The sequence below is a fragment of the Columba livia genome, chromosome 2 (genome assembly GCF_036013475.1).
Source record: "Columba livia isolate bColLiv1 breed racing homer chromosome 2, bColLiv1.pat.W.v2, whole genome shotgun sequence".
Lineage (NCBI taxonomy): Eukaryota > Metazoa > Chordata > Aves > Columbiformes > Columbidae > Columba > Columba livia.
In genome coordinates this window covers 122,354,914-122,372,904 of record NC_088603.1, presented here as the reverse complement: position 1 = coordinate 122,372,904, position 17,991 = coordinate 122,354,914, and positions in this window count along the sequence as shown.

The window sequence follows — 17,991 nt, the reverse complement described above, 5'->3', positions numbered from 1 at the left end:
GGAGAGAAGAGGTGTTCAGGTGGCGAAGCTACACCCAGCTGGCTGAGCATGCTGGGCATTGCTTGTTCTGCTGCAAGCTGAGACTTGCCAGTTTCACCAGAATAGGTGGATGTGGGTCTTTCCTCTCAGGAAGCTTTGCTTCTTCAAATATCAGAAGAGGTTCATGGGAGGCTGGTTAAGGATGGACACTGTTTCACTAAGCTAGTGAGGGGAGTTTTAAACAAGAGTCATGGGAGAAGCACAAAAGGCCAATGAGTATGTGTAAGAACAGCTTAAACTGGACAGGGAATACGTGACCGGGAGGCAGGGTTGCTCAGAAGAGGGTTGAAGGATGGAGAAGAAAGTGTGTCAGTCCACAGAAAACTGGGGGTGTTGTAAGGTTTTAGCCAGAACAAAGATTTAATTGGTGTAACAGGATGTGGCAGGATAACACACATGACTAATAAGTCAGTATAAATGGATACAAATTAATACAAATGACCTGTTCTGGAAAAACAGGCAAGGCAATAGGGAGGAAATGCTGGATAAATAAAAAAAAAGGAGTACTCAGGCTGCCTTGGTAGGTGTCAGTTATAAACCAGTACACCAGGCAGGGCAGAATCCTCCAGAGCACAAAATGTCGTCCCCTCTGGGGATTTCAGCTGATCAAATGCCAGATGGAAAAGGAACACAGTAGGACACAGTCTTCCAGGGTCATGACATGTACCATTAACTCTTTCTGTGTGGAAACCAGTTAAAAATCCAACCAGGTACGAATGCAGATGATTTGCAAAAAATTCAACAGTAACAAAATTGTGATCACCTGTTCAACTTGTGACTGGATATTGAATATTTTGACTGATTTTTCTTTTTTTCACAGAAATTTCAGATAATTCTTTAAACATTCATCCTGGCATTCAATATTTTCCATGAAAATCTATAATTTTGTAAAATTAGTATGTGGAATGTGGAAAGGAAATGAGAACAAAAAGTGGGGTTTTGCTTAACAGAACATAAAACTGATAATTATTGCTAATATTCATTTTTGATGTATATCACACTGAGCTGCTAAAGAAAATTCTTGCTGCCCTGCAATGTTGAAATGTTTACCACAAAGATCTGAGTAATTTTGCTGTCAAGAAAACAGTGTGCTTTATTCCATAGAGTGGTTCCACCATCGTCTCCCATTCTTCTTCAAGGGGCAGAATGCACTCCCTGCTTAACTTCTCCATAAATACCTGCTTATCTTCTAAATACCACACATTGTCACTGTGTGCAACTAACAATCTTTGGCTAAGCAAGGAACCTTATGCACATTTCAGACAGACTGACAGGTGACAGGTTTACTTCCCACATTCATACATTGTTATGAAGCACAGTTCTCCCACTGAAAACTGACAGCTGCCTGCATTTACAAAGCCAAAGACCTGCTCAGACTGCTTTGTACCAATACACTAGCCAAGATTGAGAAAATGTTCGTATTGATTCTTTCACCCACACTGTAGATAATAAAACCATTTAGGTGATCAGATTTTTCATGATTCCATAAGCAATTGTTTGATTTAACATCCAGAGTTCCTAGATCAATTCGCTGTTATTTCTGTAGGCTGTTTTGTACTTTTTCCCTGCAAAAGCTTAAGTACAACAGGCTGCACATCAAATGGCTTCACATTCCTTCTAACCATTTGTGACACAGAATTAAAGGTTTATCTCATAGACAGCAGAGTATGTAATAGGCTTTTGTAGCTGAATGGCTATTTCAACAGAGGTCAGTTCATCTAAAAGACTTTCTAATAAACTGTGTAATTTTCCTGGTGTATGAAGACTTTCCACGTGATTGAGCTAACTGAGCCACAAGACTAGGTTGTGAGCTGCTTACTAAAAGGGTATGGGGATGGTTGCTATCTGGATGCTAATCAAACAGCTTTGCTTCAATAAATGAAGCAGTGAAGTGGCATACAATCTGCCTGTCTGTGCTTATATACACAGCAGGAACATTTTTGAGGGAAAATCCCAAGAATTATTATACCAGTGGGATTTGCAATTTCTTGAGAAAACAGAAGAACTGTTGAGGAAACAGGCCCACTCAGAACAGCCAATCTGTGCCCAGAATCTATTAGACAACATCGTTTCTTGTTTTGACAGAACTTGATTTCAATTAAATCGTGAAATGAATGCAAAGGCTTATGTTCCATTATCACTGAGTAAATCCACAGCAAATATTTTTAATTAAATTATAAAGAGATTAACATAACTCAGAGATGGTATAATTATGCCTCAGTGTTTGGCATGTGGACATGGGGATCTAAGAAAATGCTGAAAAAAAAATAAATGTAGGAACCTTTTTGATCTGCTATGAAAAAGAATATACTCTTGAAAGTAGATGATGAAGACCAAAAAACTATTAGACAAATCAGATTGTAAGGTAAAATTCTTGTTACATGTCTTGTTACATGTAATACCTTTATCAGAATGGTCTAACCCAGCTCCCATCAATGTGAAAGGTGAGCACAATGGGAGCTGATCTGGTTGCTTAAGACAGGGTTTTGATATCCTGTAAGAGTAGCTATATGAACTGTAGCAAACTTCAGCATGCCCAGACATCCAGAAATCTGAAACTCTGAATTTTCTAGTGGGCCAAGAAGGAAGACCAAGGACAGACCCTAGGGAGTGTGTGGCTTTAATTTGGCTTCAGTTAAGAGCTTTCCTTTTGGAAAAGGTTTTTTACTGTTATATCTAAGTCTGCTGCCTAAACATTCTGGAAGACAGGCTCCAATCATCAATGGTATATTTTTTTCTTTAGTGGACCTCTATTCGATTTAGATCTGAATGCTGTTCCCAAAAAGAATAAGTAACTTAGGGTAGGAGGGGCACATTTCGTGGTCACACCTTGCAAGACTTTTCTTTACCTTATCTTAGCCTGCAGGCCCAGGGAGCCCAGATCTGACTCTCTGCCCTGGAGGTGTGCATGTTCAAAGTCAACCAAAGGAGGTGCAGGCCCTTCTCCTCAGCCCTTGGGGTTCCTCCTAGAAGACACCATGGATCAGCACCACCCACACCATGGTCTGTAAGGTGCTGGCTGCGAAGTCCAAGGTCAATGAGGATGGGGAAAGTGTCATCCATTGAAAAACACTGTGTTTTTTAGTTCTTGTCAGGAGAAAAGTGTGTGTTTGAATAAAATATCTATCTTGTCTCCACAAGCACACAGAAACCCAAGAAACTGCTCATTTTTGCTGATCCTTAGACAAAGGCTGTATCCCTACTGGCTGGTGGCCTCTGTCAGTGCTGGGGCCAGCTTCTCAGCATCTTCAGCAATGGGGCGACCCAGCCCTTGGTCACATACCAGAGAGAAAATGAAGGCCATCATGACACACGTCAGCTCTGCGGCTTTCATGAGTAGGGCACCCTGCACCACTGCTGAGCTGCTGGGAGCTGGTGGGACAAGCCAGTGTTGTACTGGCTGCCCAGCATAGATAGATACCAGGTAGATACCATGGGAGTTCCAGGCACAGCTGATAACCTAGAGCAGGGGTGCCTAACTCATTTTCACCATGGGCCACATCAGCCTCACAGTTGCCTTCAGAATGCAGAATGTAATTTTGGGACTGTATAAATGTAGGAGTAGTTAGTAGTAGTAGTTAGTAGAGGATCTTCCTTCATTTATCCTCACTGTCCTCCACTCATCTGTTGGCAGATGGTTACAAAAAGCAGTGAGTTCCCTTAATATGGGGTATGTCAGTGGAGTCCTGGGCTGGGCAAACAGGAGGGTGTGGGGGCAACAGTTACCCTGGAAGTCTCTTATAGGGACATGGGTGGAGCCTGACAGCTTGCACTGCCGTCTTTGAGGTTTCTTGTTTCTCTACTACAATCTCACCTGCTAGAGATGAATGCTGAGACTTACTCCGAAGACCATGAGTAGCTAAGCCAATGCAGCACGTGTACTGGGAGAGTGAGAAAGAACACAGCTCAGGAGTGCCACAACCAACACCTATGTTTAGAGTTCACCCACACATGATCATAGGAAAAACATCAGAGAAATACACCCCAGATTTTAAGACTACAAGTGTTTCATTAAACAACGAGAATTAACCTAAACAGGATATTATCACTGGCAAACTGTTAAGACATTCTTATATTGCATAACTAAATTGCTATTCATAAGCAGCAGAAATCATTAAGGGGCTCTGCACGCAGCCCACTGACATATGACTGCTTTGCTTTTGCCAGTATCATATTTCAAATGTTCATTCCACTGGTATTCCTTCTGAAGGTAGAGAAAATATAATACTCATCAAAGGTTCCCTTATCATTTCCAAGGCATAGACACAGCATCAAGTCTATATTTGCTAAGCCAAAATTTAGCATAAAATTATCATCTGCAATGACACTTAATGATTAGCACATCCTTAGCCAAAACCCCTGTGGTCAAACTTATTATGAAATGAGTGCCAATAGCTATTAGTACTGCTTTGAAATTATAATCAGTAACTGATGGCTCAAAAGATAACATAAACTCTCCCTGTAGAAGTACTTCAGAATGTATTTTTTAGAGGGGAAAATTATCATTTTCAGCTGACATTGAAACATGGGAACTACTAAGAAAATGTGCCACATCCATTCTCTTTGGTCTGGAAACTTATTTCTGCATCCTCTATCCATTTCAAACAGGACTGAAATAAATTACCTTACAATTTGAAACTCTTCATGAAGGGCAACATCAGATGAACACTGGTCTTTCTGGAAAAATCAGAACATGTGTGTGATCCAAGCAGCAAAGGTACATATAAATTTGTTAATATGAAGATTTATTGCAAATATCTGCTGGGACTGCAAATGACGGGATGTCAGGAGAACTGCTCTAGGAAACAGCCTCAAATGAGCAGTGGCCCACATGGTTAGTGCTGCTTTTAGACCACAGAAAACACCAGAGCTATAACAGTAGCTGTAAGACAGTGAGGAGAGATTATTTTGTTGCATCTGTGCTAACTCCTAGTAACAGGAGCTAAAGAGTGTCTATGTTAACAGCATAATTCACCACAGAGACAGCTATGCCCTTTATTAGCATTCATGTCATGTTTGTGCCTCTACTACTAAATATGAATAAATATCAGAAATGTTACTGCATATTTTCTTAAGTTGCTGTTTAGTGATTGTAAAAGGATTGACCAAAATAGCACAACTAGAAGAGGTTACACTTTGTTCCTGATGTGCTTAGTATAAAGCTTTCTGAAAACAATATATGATTTCTATCATCTTTGGTGGATTTGATTTCAGACTCCCTCAGGGCTAGGTAATGTGTGAGTTACCTAATACAGTCAAAAAATGAGAAAATTAAAGTGCATTACCAGAAAGCTCGAATCACCAAGTCTTTGATTACCACTGAAGAGTAACAATTTTGTTCGTAGTAGAAAACGTTCATTTCAGTTGCACAGTATTGCTAGCCATCGGCAATTTTTTTGTTGAGTTTTATAAATATGGGAATACTATGAGCTTCACAATAGTGTATGTTTCATCAAGAATAGTAAATTAAAAGGTTTTTAAGTTTCTGGTGTTGGAAGTCTAAAAATACAACTTGTCTTTGCATTACAGGTAAAGAAATTAAATGTCAAAGAATTACGTCCATCTTGAATTAAACAAAAGTCAAAATCTGAAGAAAGCTTATTAAGTTATCTTTTAAAAACAAACAGACAAACACGATTTTTTTAATTTAAAACAAAAATATCTGGTTTAAATAACTTTCAAATAGTTTATTTTGAGTATGTCCTGTAAAGATTTATCTTACTATTAACGGAAGTGTAAAGACAAAAATATAGTTTCAACAAAACAGAAAACTTCTCATTTTGAAAATATCTGAGAAGGATTTTCTGGTTATTTTGAAAAATCTCACCAGTGTGAAATACATAAATAGTGATATTTCCTTATGGAGCATTATGAATTAAATGAAATTATGTTTTAGAATAAATTAAACATTGTTTCAGAAAAGTCCTGAGGGCAGATGGAAATGTAGTGACATAGGACAAGGGAAGGAAGTCAGGGGGCAAGAAAAATCACTTTTCCAGAAAGTTTTATTTGAAATCACTATTTAAGGTCTCTTAGGGCTATTAAACTGTGTATTTATCATACTTTCAATCCATGTCCATGATACAATTGGTTCTATAATGCCACAAAATCAGATAAGGAGTGGAGCCTTTATTTTATTTATTTCTGAGTCCCAGGTCTGCCTTTGTAGGTAAGGCAATGCCTGCTGCTCAGGCTTCCCCAGTGCTGGGGTTAAAGGTACCTGTAAGCGTTTTTGAGATCCTAATGACAAATGTCTAGGTGGAATCCAAGTACCTTCAGCACGTGCTCACTCAGAGCTGGAGATGACCCCATCCTCCCACAGGGAAACTGAAGGGGAGGATGCAGAAACCAGATGAGCATAGTGGCACTTCAGGCAGTGGCACTGGGTGACCCAAGTGGCTGGGGTGGCAAGGGGCAGCAAGATTAAGAGCCCAAAATCACCTCCACTCTCACTGCTAGGTGCATGCAGAGCCCTCAGCACAAGCTCCCCTGTCCTCTGCACCCCCCATGGAGTCTACACTGACCCCAGGGAGGTGACAGGGGGTTCATCTCACCCCAAACACATGGGCAGACCCACTCAGGGATCCCTGTTCTCACATCTGTCATCACCCTGTTCAGAAAAAGACACAAACTCAAGGTCTTGCCTGTGTGTGGGAACAGCCCATATAAGCAAACATAAACTCCAAGTTTTCTGGTTATGAAACCTAAGAAGTGTCAACCACTTCCAAGTGCTGCAGAAGAACTGGACCAATGGGATTAGCACTGGTCTAAGAAAAAAAACTGTAGAAGAAGTTCCTTCAGCTTGTCAGTCTGTTTTAATTTAATAATTTCCCTATTTATTTCAACATCTGCAGAACCGTTACCCAGATGAACATCAAGATCACAGCCATTCGACCAACTGTTTATCTGCTACAGTCAAGCACAGCTTTTATTTTTACCCAGGGTAAAGCATGATAATCCACATTAAAGATGGATTTGTGACATTAGCAGTCAGATTTGATAACTGTTTACAGTTCCAGCTGGGCAATTAAGCAGTGTTAATTTTTGGAACCCCACTTCACTCAATAATATAACAGGCACTTTTCTGATTAATAAGAAATTAGACTAACGATAAATTCTCTGTTGGATGCTAAAAGCTTTGTTGTGACAAAAGTCTTTCACTGTGTGGCAATTAATGCATGCATCTAGCTTCCTAGTTTCCAAATCTTCCATGCACTGTTATGCTCCTTTGTCGTCATTACGTCTGCAGAAAATGCATAATATCTTCTCATAGACATCTGCTCAGTTTGGCTCAAAAAAAGGTTACATGACAAGTGATGTTACTCAAACTCTGTTTCTGAAATATGAAATATTTAAAAAACAATTTAACCATAATAAACGGGATAATCTATTTTGCCAAGAAAAAGCCATCCATAACCACAAGACCGAGACATGAGACAGGATGTTCTACATCAATATGCAGTAGTCACTGCTGCAGCCTCTCTCTCGTGTCAGTTGATCTTGGTTTTAACTGGTTTTGGTCCTCATATCTTACATGACCTTACTCCTTACATGACTTACTCCTATACGCAGTCAGTGCTGAACATCTACAGAAAGAAGGCATTAGGAAGTTACAGTATCCCTCCATTTTGCATGCCCAGCCATGGCTGAACTGAGTTTTGCCCTGAGTTTAGTGGATGGGCTAAAATATAGAGCTGACTTTTCATAAACTAGTAACTCAAGCCCACATGCTAAGAAGGTACAAACTGCTCAAGTTCTTCTTTTGAAAAACAGTCTTTGTTATTTAGCTCAGAGTCCCTTCCTTAGAGCAACGAAATCTGAACATGCATTTCCCTTTTCTTACATCTCAAGAAGAGTAAGATAAAAGATATATGGGAAAATATAGGTATTTCAAAACTGCTAGCAAATCAACATTCAGAAACAAATCATAAAAGTTCCCTAAATAAAAATGATTGTTTGTTGTTGTTGAACATTCTCTTTAAAAACTGTTGGCTGTATCCCTTCTTAAGCTCCTCAAAGAAGTGAAGTAAAAAATCGCCCCAAGAAAGAGGACAGCATAATATTCAATTCTCACAGTTACGAGTTTTCAGGTTCTTTGTGGCTTAATTAAGATTCTCCTAAATTAGTCAGCAAAATTTTGCTACAGGGGTATGGACTCACATCACAAGCAAAGATTCACGGACTCCAAATACAAAGAGCTTGTGACGAAATCCATATTTTGAATCAAGAATTCTCTGAATCCTTTTTCACATCTCAGATACTTTGTTAATGGAAAAAAAAAAAAAAAAAAGGTAAAGTATGGTCTTCTTCTTAGAATTTTTAGTGCTTTAAATTAAACTCGAAAATTCTAAAAGTCCTGGAATAAGTTTAAAACAAAAAAAACCCAGCATCAGCATGATCATAGGACCCACAAGGTGGTTCAGAGATTGTGAATAAGGTCATCTACCAGTAATGATCCATCTGTTGTATCTTGACATCCCATTAAGTAGGTCAGGTTTTTTTGTATCTATGCCAGTTTACAAGTCCTATGGATGGTCCTGTCCCTGTTCCTATTGGTCATTCCCACTATGGTGTAAGAGCCACATAAGCGAGACACACAATCAGAAGAAGGAAATTGTGAGATAAAATTTGTTAATACCTTATTAAAATAGTAGGTATCACTTGACAGAAAAAAAAAATGCATTTCAATACACTAAATCCTAGGTTTTCAGATGCTATTCGTTGATATTTCCCTAATTATCTGCATTACAGGCCTCCAAGTTCATCATACACCACTGTTGCTGCTGTTAAAAAGGAAAGTATGAGACATATATATATATACTAAATTATATATATTTATTAAATTACAATAAAGACTGAGGTAAGTACACTCACAGTAATTTTAATGCAACATTTGTGAGCAAATTGCTAGAGAAGAAACAGTGACACATGCTTTAGTACAAGATTTCAACCTTGGTTCTTACCCAGGATCCTTCTTTTTCAAGGGGAAAAGGCTGTTGAGTATGGCCCAACACAAGGCCTCATACAGAGCACAGACTTGAAGCTCCCTGTGGCCCCTCAGCTGGGCAGAAGTGGAAGGTCGGCCTTTAAAAAAGTTTGTCTATTTGTTTTGTGACTGCAAAGTGAAAACTTTTTTTTTTTTCCCATAATAATAGGGTCAAAGAATTTCCTTTCTCCCCAGCTAGGAACAAAAACAATAATGGAAGCTCTTCAAATTAATGTTCAAAAGAGGAAAAGAGATCCAACAGATTATTAACTTCTCAGTAGGGAAGACATTATTACAGTCAAAAGACTTCAAAATCCCTTTTCTTATGCGATTTATTAACAGACTTTCAGACCTCTTTGTCCTCAAAAGAAGAGTGTATGTATTTCTTGAGTGGTGTGTCTTTTGGGGAGTTGAGGACAACACTGCAAAGCCTATTGTCCAATTATTTGTTTCAAATACGACACTTTTGTAAATGTCAGTGCTCAATGGGTATTAAACTCATCCATCTGCGCACAGTCTCTGAGCTTTGCTAAACAATAAAAGAAAATTATATCACTGCACTCTGGAAAAAAAAAATATTTTTCAAATCTTTGATATTTCCTCACTACCCAGCACATTAAGCAAATATGTAATGTAGATTCTACATATTAATGTGACTTCTAATATTAAGTTTATGGCAAATTTGAAAATGGGGAAAAATCCATCTCCTTTCTACCATAAAATAAACTCTCTTGGAAATTATATGGTAGTTTCCATTGTGAAGCACTGTTGGGTTTTTTTTTGTATGTATTTTATTTTCTAATAAAAATATGAGTTCAAGACCAAACTTAGATTGTAAGCACTTCATAACACTATCTGAATTTATCAGGCAGTAGTAAGTCAATCTTTTTCACTTAATTAAGGTATCCTACTGTCATCGTTAATAATTCTATGTTATAATAGTAATGAGTATTCTAAAACAAAGACTACTAGCAAGCATTCATGGAATTTATTTTCTGAGGCAACAAATACCTACAATATGTGCAGCAAGCTCAGGCTCACAACTATTAAGATCCTTACTAAGACTTTACTATAAGTTACACTGGTCCAAAAAGAAAAAAAGTTTCAAATGTGCTGTAAATACAATCCAGATATAAATTTCAAATATGAATACATATAATGCACAGGGACGAAGACAGTATCATTAAAATATTCAAAGAAACCACGATGTGACTAAAATCACACAAATCAATATAGACATTTGCTATATTTGTGGTATACTTGAAGATAGAAGATTGATTATCTCTAAAACAAAACCGATAAAAATATGTCCTCTAGAGCTGACTCATTCTTTAAACCAGTAAGAGCATAATTGCTTTGCCTGACACTGTATAAACTGACTAAGAAGACATTTAAAATGTGTGGGTGTTTTACCCTCCCCCCCCCCAAAAAAAAAGAAATTATTAAAGTAGCAAATAAGTGAAATTTGAGTGAGTGTACAGTAAAAATAAGTCATTCTTCCTGCTGCCCCATATAGTATACAATGACAGCACATTCTGCAGTGCTCAGATGTGTCCTCTGGTTTTGTTTTACACAAATAGACAATTCCTCCCAGAAACCATGTCCAGTATATAATTTATTATACTCAAATTTAAAAAAAAAAAAAAAACAGTGTATAAACTGAAATCATAGACAAATGTCTTTATAAATTCAAAATATATAATGTCACGTTAAGCATATAACCAGAATTTGTTTTAAAAGTGTTGATTTAACTTTAATGACATTGCAGAACAAGAACTTTGCCATCCTCACAAATTCTTTACAAGTGGTGCCACATACTCTTTTGTTAAAACTAAATATCTGGCAGACCAATATTTGAGTGACCATAGTAAGCCCATTTTAGTTTTGTGATGGTGCACAAAGCTGAACTTCTTTGGTTTATACCATCTCTGTAAATATTTTTTAAGCCTTTCAAGTTAATAATACACAAAAAAAAAATCTGCAATGCTTTGAAGAAACTTCCTTCGCTGAGAATCTTGAAGTTTCTGAGCCACAGCTAAATCCAAAGGCTTAAACCTTTTCACAGGAAAATTTTACAGGCAAAGGTTAACTTCTGATAAATGGTAATATTTTCTTTTAATTTTCTTTTTATTTTGACTCCTTAGATTTTTATATAATATATTTAAATTGACTCAAGCAATTATTTCAAAGTCAAATGTTGAAATGTTTTATTCAAAAAATTACTACTTTGAAGACATTAGCATTCTTACAAATTTTCCACAAGCTTTTCTTTTAAACAAATCTTCAGTGAAATCCAGAATTCATTTAAAAAGACACTTTTCAAGAGCTTCAATCAATGATAGAAAACAGGCTCATTAGATGTTTTTTTAAATTTCTAACTGTAAGCTATCACATATAAAAGCTTTTGGTCTGCAGCCCATCTCTAATATAAAACATCCTGTAACAAGTCTTTTTTTCATGAGCTATGAAATTTAACAGCTACCTAAATAACTGTTCTTGTAAGAAAAGAATGCTTATCAGCATGTACATATCCACAGTTATCTACCCTTCATCCAAAAGGTCAATTTAGTAGAAACATAGAACATTTTCCTCATTCACTTCTTGCTTAGAAATTACAATACCTGCAGAGCAACTGTGACACAAGGGTACATTCAGATCCTCTTTTGTACCAAAGTGGATTGAGGAGGCACATTCATTACCCCCCACAATCATGTATTCTTGAATGTAGCTAGGCTTACGCTCAGTCATGGTTATTCTTACTCCTCATCTTTCCCTGGTTGCAATGCATACCCTGCTCAAAGCCAAACCCATCAGCCAGCCCTGTCCCAAAGCTTAGTTTTGCCTCTAGGCTTGCCTAGCTTTTAGTTTGTTCCCTGCTTTCTCCACCCTGTGTGAGATATCTCATTTGAGACTGAAGTCATGAAAAGAGCAACAGTTGCGCCATTTATTCTCTGAGTCCAGAATTTCAGCCCTTGTGTTTCAAAACAGACGTATATTGTCATCATTTTGTTCCCAAACATCGGATGACTGTACTAAATATCTGGCATCAGCTGCTGGCTGATGAAGGAGTCACAGGCAAATAAGACTGTTTCAGGAGATGGTTTTCTGCCTGTCTGTCCATGTATTTTCCGTTACCACATGATGCCCATTATGACTACATAGAAATCCAGGTGCAAAATTAAAAAATTACTTGATATCTGTTTTTCATTTCTCTTGAAAAAAAAAAAAATTAAAGGGTCTCAATTTTTAGAAATCTGCAGTGAAAATGAAGTGAGTCTGTATGAGGTGTTTTCCTGAAGCTGCTAATCAAACATTACACAAGTGTTTGAGAAATCACAAAAGCAGAAGAAGATACTTTCTAATAGATAGATAGGTAGATAGATGACAGATAGATAGATAGACAGAAAGACAGAATCTTAGCAACAGACCCTAAAATGCCAAACATTGCATGCTCCCTCTGGGTCATTTATGGGAAGAAACAAGGCTAGAACTTCTCAATCTCCACATTGATCAATCCTTTCCCTTCTCCTTTACTCGTTGCTGGATCTTCTTTGGCAGAGACAGACAAGACACTCTCACATGAAATGCGTCACATGGAGCCACAGAATGAGCAGGGAGAGGGAATCCTCCTGCTCTGCACCACAGTTCTCCTTCAGGGACCTATTTCCATGTAATTAGAAGAGTACTGTAAAAAAAAAAGACTAAAAGACTCTATCAAATAAGTCACCAGAAATGTCTTGTAAGTAGTCGCAAACTATAGGTTGCACTGTGTGGGAGGAGATTTCCTCAGACAAGAGAGCTAAGAGGGCTGCCACAGACACCTGTCTCAGGGATATATGTGCTCATATTATGTGATAAGATTATGGACGTGTGGCTGCAGACATCCCCTGACATTAGTCTAGGTCTGTATCACACCCAACGTAATAAAAAGATGCAAAAGAGCATCAGAAAATGGAGGATTTCATTGCAAAGGAAGCAATGATACAGCCTCAGCACTATTAAATGGTTGATCTTGTTATAGTTTAGAAGCTTTAACAATTCATCACACTTCAGCCTGAATTCCTAATCCCATTAATGTATTCACACACAAAATACATTAAATTAATTTCTAGTACAGTCTTGAGCTTTCCCATGTGTGTGCTAACAAGACATTGCACAGGACTGTGGCAAACTAAGACATATTCTGTAAGAAAACTTTCTTAATCACCTCTGAGCTAAGAGAAGTGAACTGGGCCTCTTGGAAGAAAAAGAAGTAGGGAGAAAAATCGTGCATCCAGCTGAGCTCTGGAAGGAATGCAAGATGCTTTGGGCTAGCAATAGAAAAAAAATAGTCTGAATATTATAGGAAAATTATACCTAAATCAACACCTAAAGCAAGCTGGTTTTTTTCTATGTCATGGCTACTTTTCTTACAGTGACAAAATGGTAGTAAAAATTCCCATCACTCTTCTATTAAATGTGTTGATGTGCTCTCAACTAAGTCAAACGGTCCCAGATGTCCGACCGGGTGGGGATGGTGTCCTTGACCGTTGATAGCAGCTGCCTCTTCCTAATAACACTGCCCACACTGGATCCAGATGGGTTGGATTTGTAGAAAAGGAGAGCTGTGGTATGGATGGTGGACCACTAGACCATGGCAGAGCGGAGATGCCTTCTTCCAGGTCCCTTCTCAATTATTTCCACACTTGGCTGTGTCAGTAGTTTTGCTATATATGCTCCACAGAAACCATTATAAGCAGAGGTGACAGACACATGTCAGTACAGGATTTCTCCCATTGGAATGCTACCCTTCTGCAGAAGACTGGAGCAGACACACTGCAACACATTTAGATTAGGACATAGCAAAATAATATTGTAAAGTTCAGTGGACCTGAGTCTGAGGAACTCTCACACTGAGAAAATCTAAATTAAAGTGCAAAACATTATGAAGTACAGACATTACACAAGTAAATGAGCATGAAGATTATGTATATTCACATTGTCCAAAAAATGAAAGACTAACTAAAATCTGCAAAACAGCAGTTATCACTGGATGTAGAGACTGTGTCTTCAGTTGTTCATGGACGCTTGTAGGAGGAGGTAAAATTCTACCAACTAATAATTATCATAACAATAAACAATAATTTCTAGCAACTCTCAAGGAAAACTGGAGAGTGCGTGGGCCTTACCTAACAAAGACACTTAGAGGATATTCACAATGAAAAGGCAAACCTGTGGGCCTATTTCATATTTGCACTCAGGCTAAGTGTAAAGGAGCAAGTAAATTTACATGTACAATATACAAAATGTGGGTGAAATTAAAAGTAAAAGATTTAAAGAGAGGCACAGGAGGTATACAAGAAAAAAAAAATGAAGAATCTTTGGGGCATTACATTTTATTTTCCTATTTTAATTATAATCATGCAATAAAGGAAAGCTTGAAAAATACAGAGTAAAATCAATCTTAATATGGTAGTAAATGTAAGAGAATCTTTATGGTTTATCAAAAGGACCTTCAAGGTGAAAAAGAGCAAACTACCAACCTCCTGTCAGCTTTGAAACACCCCCTCTCACTTCTAATATCAATATCCATTATTCAAATTTTTGCTCCCCAAATCCAGGGATTGAAACTGTTGTGATATCTTTGTATTTGTTCAGTCTGTCAACTTCCTCTGTCTTAATTTATTTTTATGGGCTGACAAAGGACCGAAATTGGTAAGAAAACTATTTTCGGGGTGTCTTACATAGTGTCAAGGCTGACACGGACAGTGAGGGATGCTACACAGCAGCATATGGTCATGCATGCCTACAGGCTTGCGGTTGTGGCTGATGCTTCGTCCCCCTGAACAGGTGAGAGATAAAGAGAATACAGAAGATTGTTAACCCAAAGTTCATCAGGTAGAGATTGTACATGTGGGTCTACCAGCTCCTCTACTGACAACATCAAAGTTTCCAAATCGTGACTCAGTCTCCATGAGTCAGGATGTCATAAAACACCACTCCACAAGCAGCATATTAATGTAACTAATGATCTTCGCTTCCTCTGGCTGGTTGCTCTTTGTCCTCTAAACACCATCACAAAAATCCTCCCACTACCCACATGTGTTCCAGTACTTCCACTCTGCAGCAGTGCTCATGTGGGCCAGCCAGGGGTGACCGACAGCTGGTTAAAAATAACCAGTTTTAACCGCTGCCCCTATTTTTTTTCTCTTTTTATTTCTTTTTTTTTTTTTTTTAATCGTACTCTCTTTTTGTTAAGCATTCACCAGCCTGCACAGAACTAGTGTAGGTTTAAAGAGTGTACACATGGTTTGCAAACTTACACAAAACAAGTAAATTATCAACTTGTGCTTCTCTTACTTAGGAAATGAGACTAAGAGTGGTAGAAGTGATATTCTTTTTATTCTACTCTCATTGAGGATATTCTGACATTTACTTTTCAGGTTCTTCTCTTTGTCACTATGCTAGAAGAATACACTCCTTTCTGTTACAGGTAAGCTGGAAGATACACTTTTACACTTCTGCCACAAGCCTGAGCTTTTGCAAATAACGTGGTGTGATTGGTGTTGGAATTGCAGAGATCGGCAACACTGTTGTGCTGCAGCCTCATAGCTCACCTGCTAAAAAGTGTTTTCACAGAGAAACAATATTTTAATGATGCCAGGGACTGTGAAGAGTAGAAAACATAAATGCGTGATGCATGGAACAAGTTACGGGGGAAACTGAATATGCCCTTACGTAAGCAGTTGTTAAAGTAAGTATTTTATGCAAATAAATGCAAACTATGCAGCAGGGGCAGAATATGACATAAATGGAGAAGGAAAGAGGGAGTGGAAATTTCTTAAACTGAAAAACTGAGAACTGTGCAACAGAGCAAAGAGCTGGTAACCTCCACCATGCTTGGAAACGCAGCCGGGGCTCTGCAACAGCAGCTGCTCTGGCAAGTGGTCAGCAACCCATGGGTGAAAGATGACCAAACAGCGTAGGAGCCTTTGGTGCTTCCACTTACTTATGTCATCACTCACGTGACAGGTAACATTGGGAATGTGTGAAAGAAAGTGGGCTCACAAAACAAAACCTTGAGTACGGTCAACTGGAAGACAGGCAACGGTACCTGAAAACATGACCCTGCGCTTATCTTTTCCTCTTGGTAGGTCACATCTGTCTTCATATTGCTACTCAGTGAATAATCTGGCGAAATGTGCACAGGCATGATTCAAATAAATTTTATTTGTGTCTTCTGAAACAATTTTATAGCCTACCCCTCGTCCTTGCTCTCCAGCTGACTAGTATGATACATGACACTGTTACTGTTAACAGAGCCTCTCATCTCCATGTGTCTTCAAATAATACTATAACCAAAGTTGCTGCTTCATTCAATATATGTTTCAGAGATCACAGAACAGAGCAGCTTTAGGGAATTCCTTCATTCCTGAATCCATCCCACAAGTAGTTAAAATTTATCTGGGTATTTTCTCCTCTCTATTGAAAAAAAGTTCTATTTCATGCTAGATCATTAGTACTAAAAAGATCCAGAGGCAATTTTACAGCAGAGCATCATCTTATTTCCATTTTTAAGGCAAAATACAAAAAAATCGTTACTTTGCCTCAAGTATGCTTAGAGAGATTCGGCAATGCTATGAAGAGCAGGTCTTGAATTTATGTGGTATTCACACTGCGGTCTGCAGAAACCACCTTCTAAAGGTCTGTCTGCAAAAGAATCAACAAGAGCTAAATTGTGCAGTGATGTCCAGCTTGGGAGGTGAGCTGCAGGCTGGGCTAGACCAGCACCCCTGATCACAGCAGACACTGATTTTAATCAGCCTTGCAATGGCTACCACACAACGAGGACTTTCAGATGCGTAAATGCCCACATTCACACTTGAAGTTAGCACCAGCTGGCATTAGTCTGGCTGTTGAACACGCAAACCAAGCATGAGGGAACATGCCCACAGCAAGGAACTAAAGCGGGATGTGACGTACCAAGGACAAGCAGAGAACAATTGAGAGCTCACCATCATGGTGACTCCAATCTCCCCAACTTTCCCCTCCTGCCTTGCGTGGTAACCAGTGGGCACCGCTAGCTGCCCTGCCTCCTTGGTAAAGTGATCTGAGCAATGAATTACAGGGAAGGAGGCAAATCCCTGGGATGTGGCACAGCAGCTGCTCCCAGTTCGGCAGGAGAGCTTGGAAAGTCACATTCAACAGGGGAAAATACCACCGAAGTCTATTTCCTTCTATCATGTGAATGATCAAAGGAATGTGCAAGGGTTTGAAATAAACTGAAATACAGATTTTTTTTGTGATGTTTTGTGATGTTTTGTGATGGTTTATTTGTGATGTTTTTGTGATGTTTTGTGATGTTTGTGTATTTGTATCATGATACATTAAAACAGCTTACATGAGGTAGGTTATTTCATTCTTCAGCAGAAAATGTGCATTTGGGCAAAGGGAGAAAAGGGGATTTATACTGAGCTTTGCTGGCCCTTAAAGCACTGAGATATTGCAAAATCTGAATTCATCTTGGGAAAAGATGGTAACAGATCTCTTGACCAATTAGGGGCCAAATAGGCCCCTTGTATTCCAGGAGGAAGTAGTTGGTGATTTACTGAGCCATCTGGATCCTCACAAGTCTATGGGACCAGATGGGATCCATCCTAGGGTGATGAGGGAGCTAGCAGAAGAACTTGCCAAGCCGCTCTCCATCATCTTCCAACAGTCCTGGCTCACTGGGGAGGTCCCATATGATTGGAAATTGGCCAATGTTACCCCAGTCCACAAAAAGGGCTGCAGAGCTGACCCTGGCAACTACAGGCCTGTCAGCCTGACCTCGGTGCCTGGCAGGGTTATGGAGCAGATCATCCTGAATGGAATCACACAGCACCTTCAGGATGGACAAGGGATCAGACCCAGCCAGCATGGGTTTCGTAGGGGCAGGTCCTGTCTGACCAACATGATCTCCTTTTATGATCAGGTGACTCACCTGG